Below are 16,986 nucleotides of genomic sequence, written 5' to 3' on the forward strand. Positions count from 1 at the left end.
TAACCAGTTGAGATATTCCTGTAATTTGATGCGTACTTGGTATTTTCCTTCTTTCTTCTTTAAATTATGATGTTGGTGTCCAGAGAGTTTTCCAAGCGTTTGTAATGGTATTATTAGAAAACATGATGGTACCTTTTCTGGCAGAACAGGATCTTTGGTCTATGACCTGCGTGTTAGAAATCGGGATAAGCTTGTTGTGGTATAGATCGTGTTACTAGTATAAATTGCTAACGAGAGTTTTACTGTTCACCTTGGGTTTCACATTTGGGTTTCACATTTGCATTGCTCCAGTACAGCCACTGTTACATTGGCATTGTGGTAAAGCTGTGTGGTGCAACATCCCTGCAAAAAAATGAGGTCTCTACCCAGAAGACATTACAGCCAGAATTGATGTTCCTAGGGCAGGGATGTAGGAAGGTTGCAGCACAGAGAAGATGAAAGAGTAGTGATATTTAGTATTTTTATTGTTCACATAAGTATCTCTGTCATTCTCACTGTCTGCTTACTTAATGTTCTTCAAGAGGAGAGTTTGAGGTTGTATTGAAAATCTGGGTAAATGTTCAGAGCAAGAGTAAATGAGTAGTCAGCTGGTGGGATGTCCCAGCCCGTATGCCTCAGGTTAGAAAGAATGCAGAATTTGCTTGGCGGATAGATTGCTTAGATGGGAGCATTGTAATACTCATCGAAAGTTCATTTGGCATTTAGGATATAGATCCTATTTAAGATGTAATCTGTCAGATTATTACAGGTTAGGGTACTTCTACTCTGGATTCTTAGCTCTACCTTTTTGCAGAGAAAAGCTGAAAGTTGAAAACTGAGTACTAAAATTCATATACCAGAATCATTATAGTAATTCAAATAATGGGCTGCAGGTGGAACTGCTATGACTATATTACCTTTTTCTTTGCATGGCAGTACTTCAGATAGTTCCAACACCTCAGATACTTCATGTTGTGGAACAGAAATCCTGCAAATTCCAGTTGTGGAAAAAAAATTGTCTAATTCAGGTTTTCAAGCATAATTATATATGTGTGTATATATACACATACTTCTAAGCTTTCTTATCACTGGTCTCTGTGGTTAGTCTCTGAAGGTGATGGCAGATATTGGAAAGCTTGATTAAAAATAATTAATCATAATGTCAGCAATTTTAAGAGCTAATGTATGCCTTGGAGAAAAGGAATAGACAGTTGCAGTGCTTGTTACAGAAAGTGAATGTTGACCTTGGAAGCAGAGTGTCTTCTTGAACCCTGCTGTTCAGGAATCATCGCATCTGTAATTCTGTGTCTCACAGCATTATCCAAGGCAGTGTGCACAGACAGGAGCCCAAGTAAGATGCACACACCATAGAAGTGAGGAAAGAACGTTTCTCTGGAGCCATAGAAACAACTCCAAGATGACCTCTTGGAGCTTACTTGTGTAGCGTGAACTTGATCGTCAAAATACAGGGACCATCTCCATGTGTCATTACCATGGAGGCTTAGCTTTGTTTTGGGCTTGGCATACTCAAAGAGTAGGAACACAGGTCATCTCATGAACCTGCAGGGCGGTGTGGTGTAATGACATCTGTTTAACAGTACTTGGCAACACACACAGAGGTTAGAAACCGGTAGGAGTACTGTCTCCACCCAATTCTCGTAGGGAAAATTTAGGAACTTGGAACTTGATTGCCTAACCAGGCATATATCCTCACCTTTGGCAGCTTTGTCGAACAGGTGCATATAAACTATATTTTTTTACTTCATCTAGGAACGGAGACGTTCACCAGTGCACTACTGCACATTGCTGAGTCTTAGGTTCTGAGACTCTGTATTATGAAGCCTCCCTTCCATGCCATGTAGCATTGTGCTTCTTACTCCTAGTGTTACCCTGTCAAACCACAGGCCAGGTTTCATTCTGCATCTGAAATATTCGAGAATAATTTTGCCCAGCATGATTTTGCTGCAGACCTCACTTTTAAGAATGTAGTTTTTCAAGGAAGAAAAGTAACTACTTGTCTCTTACTGGTTTCTTAATATTTTGCACCCTTAAGATATCAGAAGAAACACTGCTGTCTTTGAATAGTACTCATGCAACTGAGCATGTGCTGTAATAACAATAATAATAATAATAATACAGCCTGAAAAAGCCAGTTGTTCTTCTGTCAACTGACATGGGTTGAGAACACTGGAAAACAACAGTCTCCTAGAAGTCTGAGTATAGGCGTGAAGGAGGGAGGTGAGGAACATTTGATTCAGTGCCAGGATTACTGGGAACTAGTAAGCAAATGTATCAATGCTGAGTGACTTGATCAAGGGAGCAGTTTCTTTATCTGCTTGAGCCTTCTCAAGCTTCCTCCTCAGACTTCAGTTGTGGAGGAAGGATGCGTGGAATCATGTCCTCTGCTCCGCTTTCCTCTCTCTCCTTTGTTTCAGTCTAATCAAGTTCAGACTTCTTTAGAGTTCAAAATACAGTATTCTCCTAAGAAATATAGTTGCTATGGAATAGGTCCAATGTCTTCTAGAGTCGGTGTTACAGGGTTTTTATTGGCTTGATACAGTGAGATTTTTTTTTTCTTCCTCCCATGGTTTAAAATTACTTGTCTAACATGTTGATTTATAGCCTGTCATGTAAGACTGTTTCCCCTTGGCTATATCTTTTTAAGATGATCAAATGTATTTCTGAAAAATGTCCTGTTGTTGCCTTGAAATATTAGGTGATAACTGCACAAGTAAGAGAGGGATTAGCTTGTTAAACTTAATATGACACCAACACACAAAATACTGCAATTAAAAACTTTCTTAAGGCACCATAGAGAAAAAAAAAAAAAGAAAAACCTTGTGGTCTGAGATATCACAAGTATATTCCCTTCACCTGGGAAGTTTGTAAGTTGGTGTGAAGGAAGAAGAGCGGCTCCTGGGCTGGGGCTCCAGGAGAGCAGCTTTTGGTGGTGCTGCCAGAGCTGCTGTCTTCCCCCTGGTTCCTCCCCATTTCATTCCTGCAAGCTGTGCCACCACAGTGTTTGCGGAGCTGAGCGGTGACTGATCAGGCAACTGATCCAGGTTAAAAATAACGTTAGGGATAGTGGGAGGGACACCAGCACAATTGAGGGTACAGCAGGGGGACACAGAAAGGAGCAGAGAAGTTGAGAGTGGTGGCAGCTGCCTTGGCTGTCAACCACCATCAGAGGAAATGCCGAGAGAAAGCTCAGCCTGCACTCACATGCTCTCCTCCTTCCAGCTGTGTTCCAGAGAGGGCCATCTGCTCCGTGCTGTCTCTTCTTACTCCTCCTGTCACCCAGGTCTTACTGCCCCAGCTGAGCTGCTGCCAGAGTTAACCCAAGCTCACTTGGCTCAAAATGAGCTGAATTATCTTCAACAGCTAAGTCATAGGCCTGGGCTAACCCAGATGCCTCTGGCAGTGAGCGGACTGCAGTGTGGTCAGGCAGGAGGGAAGCAGGTGATACCTTGGGCAGAGGGAGCAGTGACAGGCTGCCAGGGACAAGGTGGAGGTAGTTTTCAGTCATCACACAGCTGGAAGATAATATATGGATGCTAAGTTATGAATGCTGAAAAAAGTGATATGGTTGGTTTTTGTGTTGCTGCAGCTGATTTCACTGGTGGCTAATGGCAGCTTTGTGAGGAGATACTAATGTTAAGGAGATGGCATTGAGGAGGATTTTGCAAGAGGATTTATTTTCTTACAACAACCCAAAACACATATCAGGCTTTGCATGTAAATGGAGCGGACCAAGAAAGATGCTTCTTCAGTACTGTGTGTCTCCACTATTAAAGTGTGCCACTTGAGCGGTAGCCAACAGGAATAATGTCAAGGTGAACTGAGTAAAGATACTGCTAAGGAACTGCCAGATAAAAAAAAAGGACAATTTAAGAAAGATATTGTGGAAACCTAGAAATAAATTGTTTTATCCTTTCAAAAGATACTTTTGAAAATAATTATGCAGTAAAAGCAAAGCTGGATGACTGTATTCCTTTCAGTTGCTCTGTTCAATATTATCTAATATTTCTCCCCCTGCTCTTTTATGTTGAACTGGACTTGGGTGTCTGCTTACAAGGTTCCTCTAGGACATCAATCAAAGCGTGTGTTACCAAAATGCCTGTTTATTTATTATTTATTTTTTATATTTACACTTCTCTATTCTCACTGAGCACAGAAGAGGAGCAGTCTTGTGAAGCATTACCATGGAGCACAAGCAGTCTGTCTTTTTCTTCTCTCTTCTGGTAGTTTTGGGGACCCCAGTGGGCATTTCTCCCTCCCCCCAGTAACTCCCAACTGAGGAAGATGCAGCTGCTCTCTTGGGGGAATTGTTTACCTCTCCGTGGAATCTTGTCCCGGTCAGCTATGTGCTAAGAATGTGAATAATTTTGCTGCGGCTGCTTTACATGTAAAAAGCCTGACCTTAAGATATTTTATCCAGCTGGGTTTTTTTCTTTATCTTTTTCTTTTTTGCCTCTAGCACTGGTAGAGTTGAGAGTTTTATCTTGCAACTGCAGAGAGCTGCAGTGACTAGCAGTCGTATAAAGCATTTAGTACAAAGAGGTATTTTTGTAGTCTTAAAAATCATTAAGTGGCAGTCAGTGGTGTTTAGTAATTCTTACTTTTGGACCTGTAGTTATACATGTGTATTTGATAGAGTTAATGAAACTAAGCACTGTGTGGAGACTTCTGGAAAATGTCTAATGGGATCCCTAGCGCTGCAGAGTTTGAGTATATTGTATTACAAGGTTGAGCATATTGACTTTAAAATGTTAAAAGCTGAATGCCTTTTTTATATTTTTTGAATGAAAATTTTAAAAAAAGAAAGATAGCATTACAACTGATACATAAAATTAAAAAATGCCAACAAATTTTAAAAAAGTATTACTGTATGTAAAAGTTCTACATCTTCCTACTCCTTGAACAATAAATATGCCAAGTTGTCTTGCCCAGCACACTTGCAGTCTGCATGTGTGTGTGTATGTGTCTGTACTGAAAAATATTAGCAATCTCGAGATAAAACCCAGATGTTCATTCAGTCACGTGAGACATGCTGCATTAGACTATGAGGCAGAGAGAGATGTAGCCTTCATTTGTCTCACAATGGAGCCGTAATTCTCGGATATACGGTTTTTCTTTTTGACTGTGCATCACTGCTTGATGTCAGTTGGGGTCCCATTGTGGTGGAAACTCTCAAAGGACAAAACAGTTCAGTGGTAATGCATTCCAACCAGATATCCTGGAGGCTTTATAGTTCTATTAAAGTACTCCCCAAAGAAAAATTATGGGGAACAAAACTCTCCTAAACTTCTAAAGGCCATACCAGGAACACACTTCAACCTTGTTTGGAAAATTATGTTAGTGTTTGACCTTGAATATGAATGAGCAACTTAAGAAAAATTCAAGTGAAGACAATAAAATTGTCTTGGAGAATAGGTTTTAAAACAACACTTGAAAGTACTACTGGTTTAAAACTGAAAAAACCCCACAAACATACAAAGTTACAAGAAAAGGAGGTGAGAGTAGTATCACTTTTAAAATGTTAAAATCTTATGAAATATAAGAAAACTTGTAATGCCTTAAGTAGGCAGCACTCCGTAAAAATGACAGAGGCACCATTAACAGAAATAGATGCGAAATTCAATTTGTAGAGTTGGATACGGAGAAATGCAATAAACAGTACTAAAGCATTGCAGATTTGCAGCACTGTGTGACTTTCTGGGGAACAAGAGACTTTGGCAGCGCAAAAAGCTCTTGAGTCTTTGACACAATTCTTTTCTGTGCTTTGGGGCTTTATTCCTGGACAACAAACCTCATAACTCATCTTGCTGAATCTGAATACCCAGTTTCCAAGTCTCTTGTATCCAGTTTGGCTAAGAAATCATTTGCAAGCTCTGTGAATATTTGTAAAAATCCTCTTTTACGCATAACTCAATATATATGTATCTTTGTAGTAGAAGGAAGAGCAATGGGAAGCACCCGTCTTAGTGTCTGTGGCCACTGAAAAGAAATGTGCCTTGATACACAAATAGAATTATTGTAAATGTAATGCCAGCCAAACGCATTTTTGGCTAACGCGTGAGCAATAAAATTAGCAAACACATCACTTGCTGCTAATGAAGAGGAATAAGCTCATCATGAAACCTTCACTGAACTGCTATTCTATCCAGCTTGATTTACTTGCCCTGATAGAGTAAGAAACTGCTGTCTCAAAAAAAAAAGGGGGTGGGGAGGGTGTTGGGATGTGGGCACTAATAGGAAGGAGTCGTGCTATCATTCTGACAGCTCAGTATGTGCAGAGCGCGTTTGGAGGAGATCAGGGATGGCCTGCTGCTCTTGCAGCAGATGTACCCTGGTTACTAATACGTGTAAAATACTAAGACCACAAAACATCCCACCTGAGAGAAAGAACACTTAAAAGAGTTTATATAGTGCTTTTTAAATGGCAGCTGGTCCTTGCACAGCAAGGTGTCGCTATTGCTGGAACTGCCATCTTAATATATTCAGTAATTTAAGATGCTTTATGTCAAGAGTAGGTTGTTTTTTGTTTTTGTTTTTTAAGATTGCATGTCTTGAGTATAGGGACGCTTACTTGGACCCCAGCAGTAGAGAGTAGCAGATGCATTTTTTATTCATGACTGGATTTCATGCATGAGGATCCTGGTACACAACTGGAAATGAAGCTAGCTATACTGGAGTGCCTTTCTTACAATAACAGTGATGTTCTGCATTGTGGTGCACCTTTCCCTCAAGGTTGGATCCAATTCTACCTCAACTTCAAAGATGCCTTCAGTGCACGGCTCTTTACCTTGTTCTTTGCGTGTTGAGAGTTTGTGAGATTTTGGTGGAACCAATAAATTCCTGAAGGCAACTTGCTAAGATTTTTTTTTCCCCAGGAACTTGTATTGCTTCTTTGCGGGGTGCTGTAGTGTTTATTAATATTCTCAAATTGGCCTTTAACACTTACATTGGCATTAATGTCAGCACCGTTGGCCAAATATGCATGTTTCATTAGGCTGAAAGAGACAAGGGCAAAAGTGGAGTAAGGAGGAGTTAGTCTAGCTGAAGTCTGTGCGTTCTCTTGGGTGGACAGACTATCCGATTGCCTTGGTGAAGTGCACAGCACCTCTCCTCTCCTGAGGATTTCAATATATCTTACGAAAAAGTGATAGGACAACGCGTCCTGTTCTTCGTGTCTTGAAATTGAGTTTCTGGATTCATTATTGCTTTCTGGATGTAAATCATACCAATCCAGAGGAAGGTTTCAAACCAAATGGTGACAGAGTATTTGAAGATTCTCACCCTGTGTGTGTCTTCCTCCTATATATAAAGGCTGCAACACTTGGTGTTGGCTACTAATAGCTTTAGCAAACGCTGCTACTCAGTGCTGCTGCTGAAAGGATTTGTTATCAACTTGACTGCTTTACTGTTAGGATAAAGGAAGTAGAAGAAAGGGAGATGGGAGGTGTTGCATTCAAGACTTTAGCAACTTGAATCAAGATATAGAGGCTTGGTAACAGGCTCTCCACTGGCTTGGACTTCTCTGCTGTGTAGAGAGGATTTGATTTGGAGTACCAGATGGGAGACTCTTGTTCTTTGAGTTACAGTTGTAAGCATCCGAGCTCACTCAGTGTTGGGCTTGGTATGAAAAGGGGATGGTGCGTTCAGTAACACCTCTAGTTACTGAAAAAATGTCAACTGGAATCTGGAAGGGGCTGTCAGTGAACATTACAGGAAGATGATGATGCTTCTTGGTTTGTGACAACTCATTTCTTATACTTGAGGTTGTTTTCTAATTGCCCTCTGTTTCCTTCAGAGTTCAAAAGCTGTTGTAGGATGTTATGTTACCTTCGTAATATTACAAATATTATTGATCGTGCCGTGGCTTGCCTTGGATTGACAGGAGAGACTCATAAGCCTCACTGGTTAATGCAAGGCTGAGGCACTGTGTGACAGGTACAGGTCACCACAGTGGCTGCCAGTCAGGAGGGACAGGAGTGAACTGGAGCTGAGGCTGAACCTGCTACAGCCCATGTCCAGAGGGTGGGAAGTTCCCTATTCCTGTAATCAAAGTGAGGAGATTCAGGGAAGTGAAAGAGCACCTTCGGAAAGGAGCTGTGTACACACTCGAATGTGTGTGCGTGTGCATTCACATATGCATGAAGTAAGCAAAGCTCTTCCATGCTGCTCTGTAACATAAACCTACCAATGCAGTAATTTATAAATGCTGTTTACCTAAGATGATTTGGCCTCAACATAAGATTTCTGAGTTAGCACATAGTAGTGCTCCTGGTTTGAGTTTCTTCTGCTCCAGTGCTGAGGAAAGGTTAGGAGAGATTTGTACAACTTCCTATCTGTTGATGTACCCACCATGGGTCGTTTGGTTAGACTGAACTCTAAATGAGCAGACTTTAATGAGGAACAGTTATGGCTGTATATACAGTTGTTTGTTCTGTTTTAAATTAGAAATCCTTTTCAGAATAGGATTCTTCCTGTGTGTTTGTGTAGAGCCCAGTGCACTGCAGAAGGCTTTAGGTGCCCTCACAGTAGAAAGGATTTTGTGCAGCAGGGAGATACCTTAAGGAGTGAAGATGTACAAATACACACTTTCCCCTCTCCTTTATTTTACCATTAATGCAAACCTGGCCTGTGAATTTTGGTATATAGATAGTTCTGGGGTACTACGTGTGTTAAAACTGGGTGCTGTGTCCTCACTCCTTACACCTCTGTTCTGTTGTGGGATCTGAAGCAAAGTGTGTGTTTTCCAGAATGGGGACTCTGTACTCAGATATTACTGCTGCCTGTTGCTGTTGGCCAAATTTGATTGCTAAATCAGGAGCCTGTGCTCCTTCAAAACTTGGGGAAAAGAGTGTGTGCCTGCTGAAAGGGGCGTTAGAGCCTCTGAGGTAGGCAGCAAGTCACCGTGTATCTTGATTGCTTACAGTGTCACTCTCTTCACCAAACATCTAGGGAAAATAGGCTTCTACCACCAGCTCTTCAGCCACTGATGTCCTTTTTCCAAGGCTGTGGGGGACAGGGAGAACACACTCTCTGTCACTGTTCCTCAGGTCTATCCATTAAGCTGCCTTCCTGATGGGGCTCTCTGCACCCTGCTCCCCTTCATCTCATGCCTGTGTCCTGCTTCCCAGCCTACTTGGGAGAAGGGGGGAAAGAAAAAGTGGTATTCATGATGGCTTTTCATTAGTTTCCCTCCCTTTCTCTTATTGTTGTTAATGCCACGGCCTCTCTTTCCTTGCCTGTTTGTAAATTGTTCTTTCATGACGCTAGAGCTTCATGCAGAGTGCAGGTTTGTTGCCTGGGGCAGGACCTCTTCCAGCTTCCTGCAGGCCTTCCCCTTCCCAGATTCTTTCCAGAGTACTTGACATGCTTCCAGACATGCTATGATAAATGTATATATAAACATATATAATGAAATTACTTGTGTTGTCTGACTGGTGACACAAATAAGAGCCTTATTTCTTCATGAAAGAAGGTGTCGTGTCTTTTTTAATACACGACTTTAAAAGGACTCACAGGCTTACTTGAAATTAGATTAATTTCAAGAAAATTGCATACACAGATATGTACGCATTATACAATACCTGCATGCACGTCTGTATGTACACACACATACTCTCTGGGACATAACAGGAGTTGTCTGATTGAATGTTCTACTTGGATTTGAATATTGACATTGCAGTGCATGTATGTTTTTTCTTTAAACAGATTACATATCTTGAATAGTTCATCAGAGCTTCTTCAAGTGTTTACATACGCACTCTTTGTCTGGAGATGCCTTGTTATAAATAATCCCTTCATTTTACAAGCATTTGTTTGGAAATATGTTAAGCAGCCATGCTTGGTTTATTTCCAAATGTCTTAACTTTGGGACCTTAGATTGGCTTATAGTCTGACGTTTGTATCTCTCCTTTTCATGCAAAGAGCCGTATTTGAGCAACTCGTGGAACACAGGGACTGTAGCGTAAAATGTCAGGCGTCTTCTGTGAAACACCCATGGCCAAACACAGTGTGTCTTACAAGGAGCTGCGGTGGGGGAATGTGCTATACGAATTCAGTTAAAAGAATTTAAAAAAACAAAAAACAAAACAAAAAAAACCCCCAAAATTATATGCTGCTATTTGATATAAATGGCATAGTATTAAAAGTGTTTTGACGTAACTGGTGCCTTTTGAGACACCTGCTAAGGAGGTATGTCATATTTCCAGTTACTGTTCTCAGCTCTGTTTTTTTCCCCTCTTGCACTTTCCAAGTTGGTGAAGGTGTTACGGTAGTTGTTCTTTAGAAGTACCCTGCTGCTAAGTTTGTATAGAGTATTTTTTTTTCCTCTTGGAAGAACTTAAATAGCTTTGATCAGTCATGACCTTAAGGAAAAGCAGCTGGGAAAAAACAATACAGAAGTGTGATGATGGCCCTTTTATTTTGAGTTTTTTGTGATACTTGTGAAAGGATTTGTATTAGCTGTAGCGCTAGTAAAATACAAAAACTGATGTGATAAATTCCAAATGTTGGTTTCATTTGTCTGGTTCATTTAGAATTATGGAATCGTTTAGGTTGGAAGGAACCTTTAAGATTGAGTCCAACCTTCAACCTAACACTGCCAAAACCATCACTAAACCACATCCTTCAGCACCACATCTACCTGTCCTTTGAGTATCTCCAGGGGTGGCGATTCCACCACATCCATGGGCAGCCTGTTCCAATGTTTGATAACCCTTTTGTTTTGCTTTTTAATCATCCAGAGCTATTTTAAATCTGAAAAGATACTGGAAATATTTTGAACAGCTATGATCTTGATCATTAGAAGATGCTTCTCAATCTCTAGTTACTTTGTTTTCAATTTTGCCTCATTCCTTCCATAGCTACAGGAAGTGTGCCATGTCCTGTGGCTTGGAGAACTACGGTAATCTTATTTCAGCATCAGTTTGTGGTGGTTGTGATATGAGGGTTTTTATCCTGGGACCCAGGAGAGTTGATACTTTAACACTGCAACATCTTTTTGCCTACTACTCCAAGTTGAGTATATTGGGCTGGACTTAATTACCTTACTTTAACAATAAGTTGTCATACTACCATAAACACATCAATATCAGGACCCATCAATATCAGGACCCCATTGTACTGGATGCTGCACAAACACAGAATAGTAAAGATGCCTGCATTCTTTAGGTGACTGTCTAAATCAAGACTACAAGAGTTTGAAAGCAAGCAGAATGTTTGGTGGCGTAGCAGCAAATGTCATGTTAGTTTTGTGGGGTTTTTTTCTTCTGATAGGATATTTACCAGAGCATTGTATCATTTCCAAAATCCTCCCTCTATCTTTTAGGCATACTCCCTTTGTAGTTCTTCAAATATCCCTTGGAAATGTTATATAAAAACCATCTGGTTAAAGTTATTCCTTACCTGTAATTCCCTATTCCTAATTTACAGTTCAGTTATTTTTTTCATATGTTGATGCAATTGAACTTAGTGAGTCTTTCATTACCTATCCATATTGGTTTTCTGTCTCCCTCAACTTTATATACTACAGGGTGTCCCTCCTGCATACTTTTTCCATTAATAAGTAAAAAAAGAAAGGAAGCACTCTGACAATGTAAAGTGGGAATGCACAGTCAGTGCAAAGCAGGGCTGGAGCATCTGACCAAAATAATGGATGACCTTAAGGGCTGGAGTGCTACCAGAACTGAAAATAACTTCAGGAGCACCAAGGGTAGAAATGCTGCAAGCAAGGACTAAAAGCCAGGATTAAAGCCCCAAACTCAAACTTCCTCTGCTGAAATCAACAAAGAAAAGGAACAACTTTACCACAAGGATAACTTCTCCACCACTGTTCGTGTGTTGTCAAGAAGGTGTGTGCAGCTCTTACCAAAGCTATGTCCCAGTCTGATCTTTCTTGATACAGAGATAGGCTACTACAGCCATAAAGAGAATGAAGAGCCTGTTTTACAAGAGAAAACAAAAATAATGTGGTTTGTTTAGCTCGGGAGGCCAAGCTGCAAGCATCCCTTAGGATGAAGGGGGCTTGCTTTATGCAGCAGAGCTGCTGCAGTTAAGTCAATTGAAACTAAAGGCAGAGGGAATGAACTGACCCTATGTAATTTAGGCTGAAAATGAGGGAGGTTTATCACCGCTAAAGCAGTATAGCTTTGGAGGAGCTTAATAACAGGAGCAGTGGGGGCAGAAAACTCTTAACTAGCCATGGGGTAGATCTCCATTAGTTTCTGAATGGGTTACATGGTTTATGAATGGACTTAAGTGATTCTGCAGCAAAAAGCGGGCACTCAGAAGGTTTCTGCTAGTGCTCATTTCCTCCTGCTTTTTTGATACATTAAAAAATTCTAGCAACATAATTCAGATGCTATCCTGAGAATCATTAGCACTGTTCAGTTTTGATCAGGTTTATGGCTAGGCATGGAATTTGTGGGCAAAGTTAAACCGCTGGTGTTCGCAACCTGAAAACAGGCAAAACAGAAGTAGAGTACAAAACTGGATGAAGCGTCCAACTAGAGAATAATTACAGATAGAGAATATTACAAAATAAAGTTCTCTGTTCTGTGGGGCTGCAGCAGTCCTGACAGACCATATTGTACACATTGTTTCCTGAATTTCTTAGGATTTGCATGTTTAAAGTCATGAATGAAAATTCCTACAATGGTGGGCTATCGCAGAAAGGTTTGTAATCAATTCTGGATCATCTCTTCTGGCATGAGCTTTAGTTTCTTCCCTTCCGCAGGGAACCATATCTGTTTCCTGCATCTGTCGCCCATCCTTCTTTGTGAATGGAAAGCAAGTAATTAATTTTTGTTATTGTTAGCAATTAATTACCCTTGCCAAATCTTGGAGGACCTATTGTCTCCTTCAGACACAATGTTCTTGGGAAAAAGTCTTGCTTATTGTAACCTCTTGTGCAATCTTCACTTGCATGATAAATACATCTTGGCAACTAGGAGCTTTCTGAATGAAAAATGTTGCTGGACAACGCTGTAGTACAGCAAGAACGCAAACCTCTGCCAATGCTGGTGGAGTACAGCCAGGCGGGAGGGTAAAACGGGGAAAGCCTTTCACATTGCCTACAGAGCACAGAGTGATATGAAGTCTGTATATGCACACATCCAAATATCTGTTTACCATCACACAAGGATTTTCCCTGTTGAGCATCTGAGCTCAAAGGTGGCCTTCCTTCTAGCAAAATGGTGAAATCTCTTGGAAGGCTGCCTTCTACCAGCATGAGACTGGGGAAATAACAGAGCATGTTGATGGTGCAGCTGGTCGTGGGTTTGGGTAGCCCACTGTAGGAACTAGCTGGAAAACACCCCTCTTTCCATTTTTCTCTGTGAACCCACAAGTCTGGGATTCTGCAGAGTTGCCTCAGTCTGCTTTGTGGTTCATGGCCTGACTTGGGTTTTCCATTAGATCTGTCCAGAACCACAGCTGACCACTGAAACCTCATTTTAATATTGCAGCTGTAACATTGCTTACAAAATTATTAGAGTTAATTGTAAAAGCTCGTTTTCCCCTTGCAGCTTTTCACCATTACTTTTTCTGGTTTATTTTTCACCAACAGCTAGTGATGTCTGGAAGCAAAAAGGTGCATAAAAGCCCTGCACGGAGAGATGTTTGAATCCTCCGAAGGGAATACACAGAATGCAAAGAATGAGTTGGGGCCAGGACCGCTCTGTTCCCTTGTGGTTTATGTGTGCGCTGCCAGTGGCTTGTGTTTCTCCTCGCAGCCTGACAGCTGGCCCTGGGGTAAGCAGACCGCAGCCAGCGGCCAGGTTTCTCAACCCGTACTGCAGCTGACAGCATTTGGCCTGGTGAAAAGGAAACGCTCTGAAGCGGAGGGCCTGATGCAGTGTACCTTGCAGTTAATGGAAATCTTTGTTGACCTCAGTGGGAGCTGGATTTGATCCTGTGCCTACTTGAATGTTTTGTTGTTGGATGCAGCTCCAAGCAGATTTTTTTATCATGTCTCATTTCTGGTCTTTTTTTCCCTCCTCTTTCTAAAATGTACTTACCTTAGAGTGGCATAAAATCAAGACAGCAGCTCTATCTGTGTCAATGTAGCTGTGCACTTTTATCCTTGCCCGGTGTCTGTCCTCTTGTTTCCTCAGCCCTTCTACTGTCAGTTTGCAAGATTTTGACATTGATTTCTCTCCTTCTTAAGCCATTCTGCTGCTTCTCACAAACACCCCCCATATTACTTAAGCCTCTGCTCTCCAACAAGTGTAATTACTGACACCGTTTAATCCATCCTCTGCTCTTCTTCCCATCCTTCAAAACAGTCCTTATATCAATTTTCAGCAAATGCAGCCCAGGCTCTGGCCCCTGCTGTCAGTGGGGAGCCAGCTTCCCTTTCAGCCGGCTCCTGGAGGCTAGCCCTTTGCTGCCTCATCCCAGCCACGCTCCCTCGCTCAGCAGAGCTCATCACTGCATTGCATATAGTAAGGAGAGGGTCACCATGGCTCATTAGCCAGCAGCAGCCTCAGGCACAGAGCACCCCCTCTGTGAGCCTTAGCCATGCATCAGCTTGTCCCCCATCGCTAATGAAAAAGTGCTGGAGTGGAGCCCTCTTCATGTGGCTGCCAGAGAGGATAGAGCTGTGGGCATGGAGGACGGTGATGGGAAAAACAATGCAGAGGGGGCCAAAGGCCAGCTATAGCAGTGCTGGAGCTTCTTGTTGCCCTCTGCTTTCAAGGAGTGCCCCCAGAGGGGTTTGTGTCTGGGTGGAGAATTATGATTATATGTGATCTGCCTCTGAGAAAAACTCTTTCCATTTGTATGTGGAGCATTTATTATTTTGTTGGTTGCTCTTCATTTGCTTGGAGATGATGCAAGGCTTTTGTGAACCAGCATCAGAAACTGGGGCTGTTTGTGTCCCATGATAGCTACGGGGAAAGGGGCAAAGCTATGGGATGGTGTACAGGGGACTCACTAGTGTTCTTTTGAACCACAAAAAAAATTACTTCATTTTTTCAAGCAGTAATGTAAATGCTAAGCAAACAGGGTATGTAATGAGGAAACCCTTTGGCAGGTGGGAGCTGGCCTAACGAAAGATGAGAGACGGTGAGCTGGAGCACAGGGCTGCTGCTGCACTGGGGGCTAAGATTGCCAGCAACACACCTGCCAGTCCCAAGCTCTTGCTGGCCCTCTTAGGTTATCGTACAGTCCACAGTGAAATGTATTGGAATTTACTCCTCTCATTGTTTCCGCTAAAGTTTAAATATGAATCCCCTAACATATCTGCTGAAGGTAGAACATGCGGCTTCAACTACTTTTTATTAATCATTAAGATAATTGTTTACCAAGCATTTATTCTCTTGGTACTTCATTGGAGACAAAATCAAAAAAAACCCAAGATCCAAGCCAGCCCAAATGTGTGTATGGAGCACATTTAATTTAGGAAACTTTAAGACTTGTGATCTAAGGCTAGACCCAGCTGGTGTAAATGGGCAGAGTGTGTTAGCAGCCCTGTGGAACTGGGCTGTAAAGCCCAGAGTCCCTGGATGATGAGAATGCTGAGCACTAGGGTGCGAATTTGCTAATACTTTAGAAATGTATCCAGAAGAAGAAAGAAGAAATAAAGAGAGGAAAAAACATTGTGGGAAATTCTTTCCTTCATACATAATAGTTTTCTGTTGATTTAAAATTGCACTTAGTAATGTGTTGATGCCAGTGAAATATTTCAGCTATAGGAAATGTGAAACCAACTACTGCCTTTCTATGAATTATGAGTCATAAATTGTACGAAAAATATTCAAACTTGCTATAGCTATTCCCCGAGCAGAACCTCTGAGTAATGGAGAAAATGCTGCCATTTTGGGGGGAGTAGGAGGGGACTGAGCTAAGCGAAGCAAAATGCCAAGTGCCAGCATGTGGCTCTGTGCTAAGTGCGAATTAATGTCATCTGAGATGATCCTCCCTTGCTAAGTAAACAATTAGTGAGTACGTTACATGTAGTTGCAATTCCGTTGAGCAACGTTGCTCTTTGCTCCGGGTGGTACGGAAAAGGAGGGTCTGTGTTGGGACTACCTGACTGCTAGCCCGCTGCGCAGAACTGTCCTGTGAGAGAGCGGTGCACTTGCGCCAACACAGCCATCACATCTGCAGTCGGTAAGCCAAGACAAGAAGGCACAAACTCCATCTGATTCAGTGCTCAGTGGGAAGGTTGTGATGACAGAGTTCCCCTAAAAATGGCAATGAAATGGCAAGATAATAGGATACTGACATTTGCAGGCAAGTCCTCGATGGTGACATTCATTTCATTCAATTTTAGCTATCTAAGAGCTGGAAGTCCAGTTCAAATTAGTCCTTTAATCTTCTGTCACCAATGGTCAGTTTATCGCCTGTTATATCTTTTTTATGAATTGCCTTTTGGAAGTAATCGTAGAAAGGTTCTCAGCAACTATTTTTGACTAAGTATCTAACTCTTTGATGGGTGAAGTTCAGTGAGTTGAATTCAACGTTAAAGCTCTAGATTTCTGTTTGTCCATAATTTCAGGAAGGACCATGCAGCCTTGTGAATTTTTGTGAATTTTGCTTTGCAACCAGAGGCTAGAATAATTGTTGAAAGGTATTCTATAACCTGGAGCTATAAGTAAAACTATAAACAAACTGCAGGAGAGTGTGACTTGCTGGCTGTAGAGCCGGGGACGCTAACCGTGGTTGTGTTAGAATAGTTTAAAGTATTCATATTTGCCCCAGTTTTAGTTTTCGGGTTGCATGTCTGGCACCCACATTGACTTCTCAGTGATGGATGCGTGCCCAATAAAATACAGCTAAAAAGACTGACAATGTGAAATGCAGTTCAGTGTGCCTAGTCACTTTCCAAACAGATAGTGAATGATGTCCCAGCTGTGCTGAAAACAGCAGTCTTTCTTCCCCACTTGACTCTAGTGGGGCCAGGATTTGCTCAGCAGAAATCAACCCCTGCCTAATTAGCCTCTTGTGGCATCTGTGAAAGCTTAAAGCTTTTACTGTGTTCAGGTGTGACTA

General features: G+C 41.7%; 1 protein-coding gene across 2 annotated transcripts in view; it reads left to right on the forward strand.

The window, feature by feature from the left end:
- The window catches only part of LATS2 (large tumor suppressor kinase 2), a 49,544-nt gene that overhangs the window by 19,348 nt on the left and 13,210 nt on the right, over positions 1-16,986 (forward strand). The gene's annotated exons all lie outside the window — the stretch shown is intronic.

The sequence above is a fragment of the Numenius arquata genome, chromosome 1 (assembly GCF_964106895.1).
Source record: "Numenius arquata chromosome 1, bNumArq3.hap1.1, whole genome shotgun sequence".
Classification (NCBI taxonomy): domain Eukaryota; kingdom Metazoa; phylum Chordata; class Aves; order Charadriiformes; family Scolopacidae; genus Numenius; species Numenius arquata.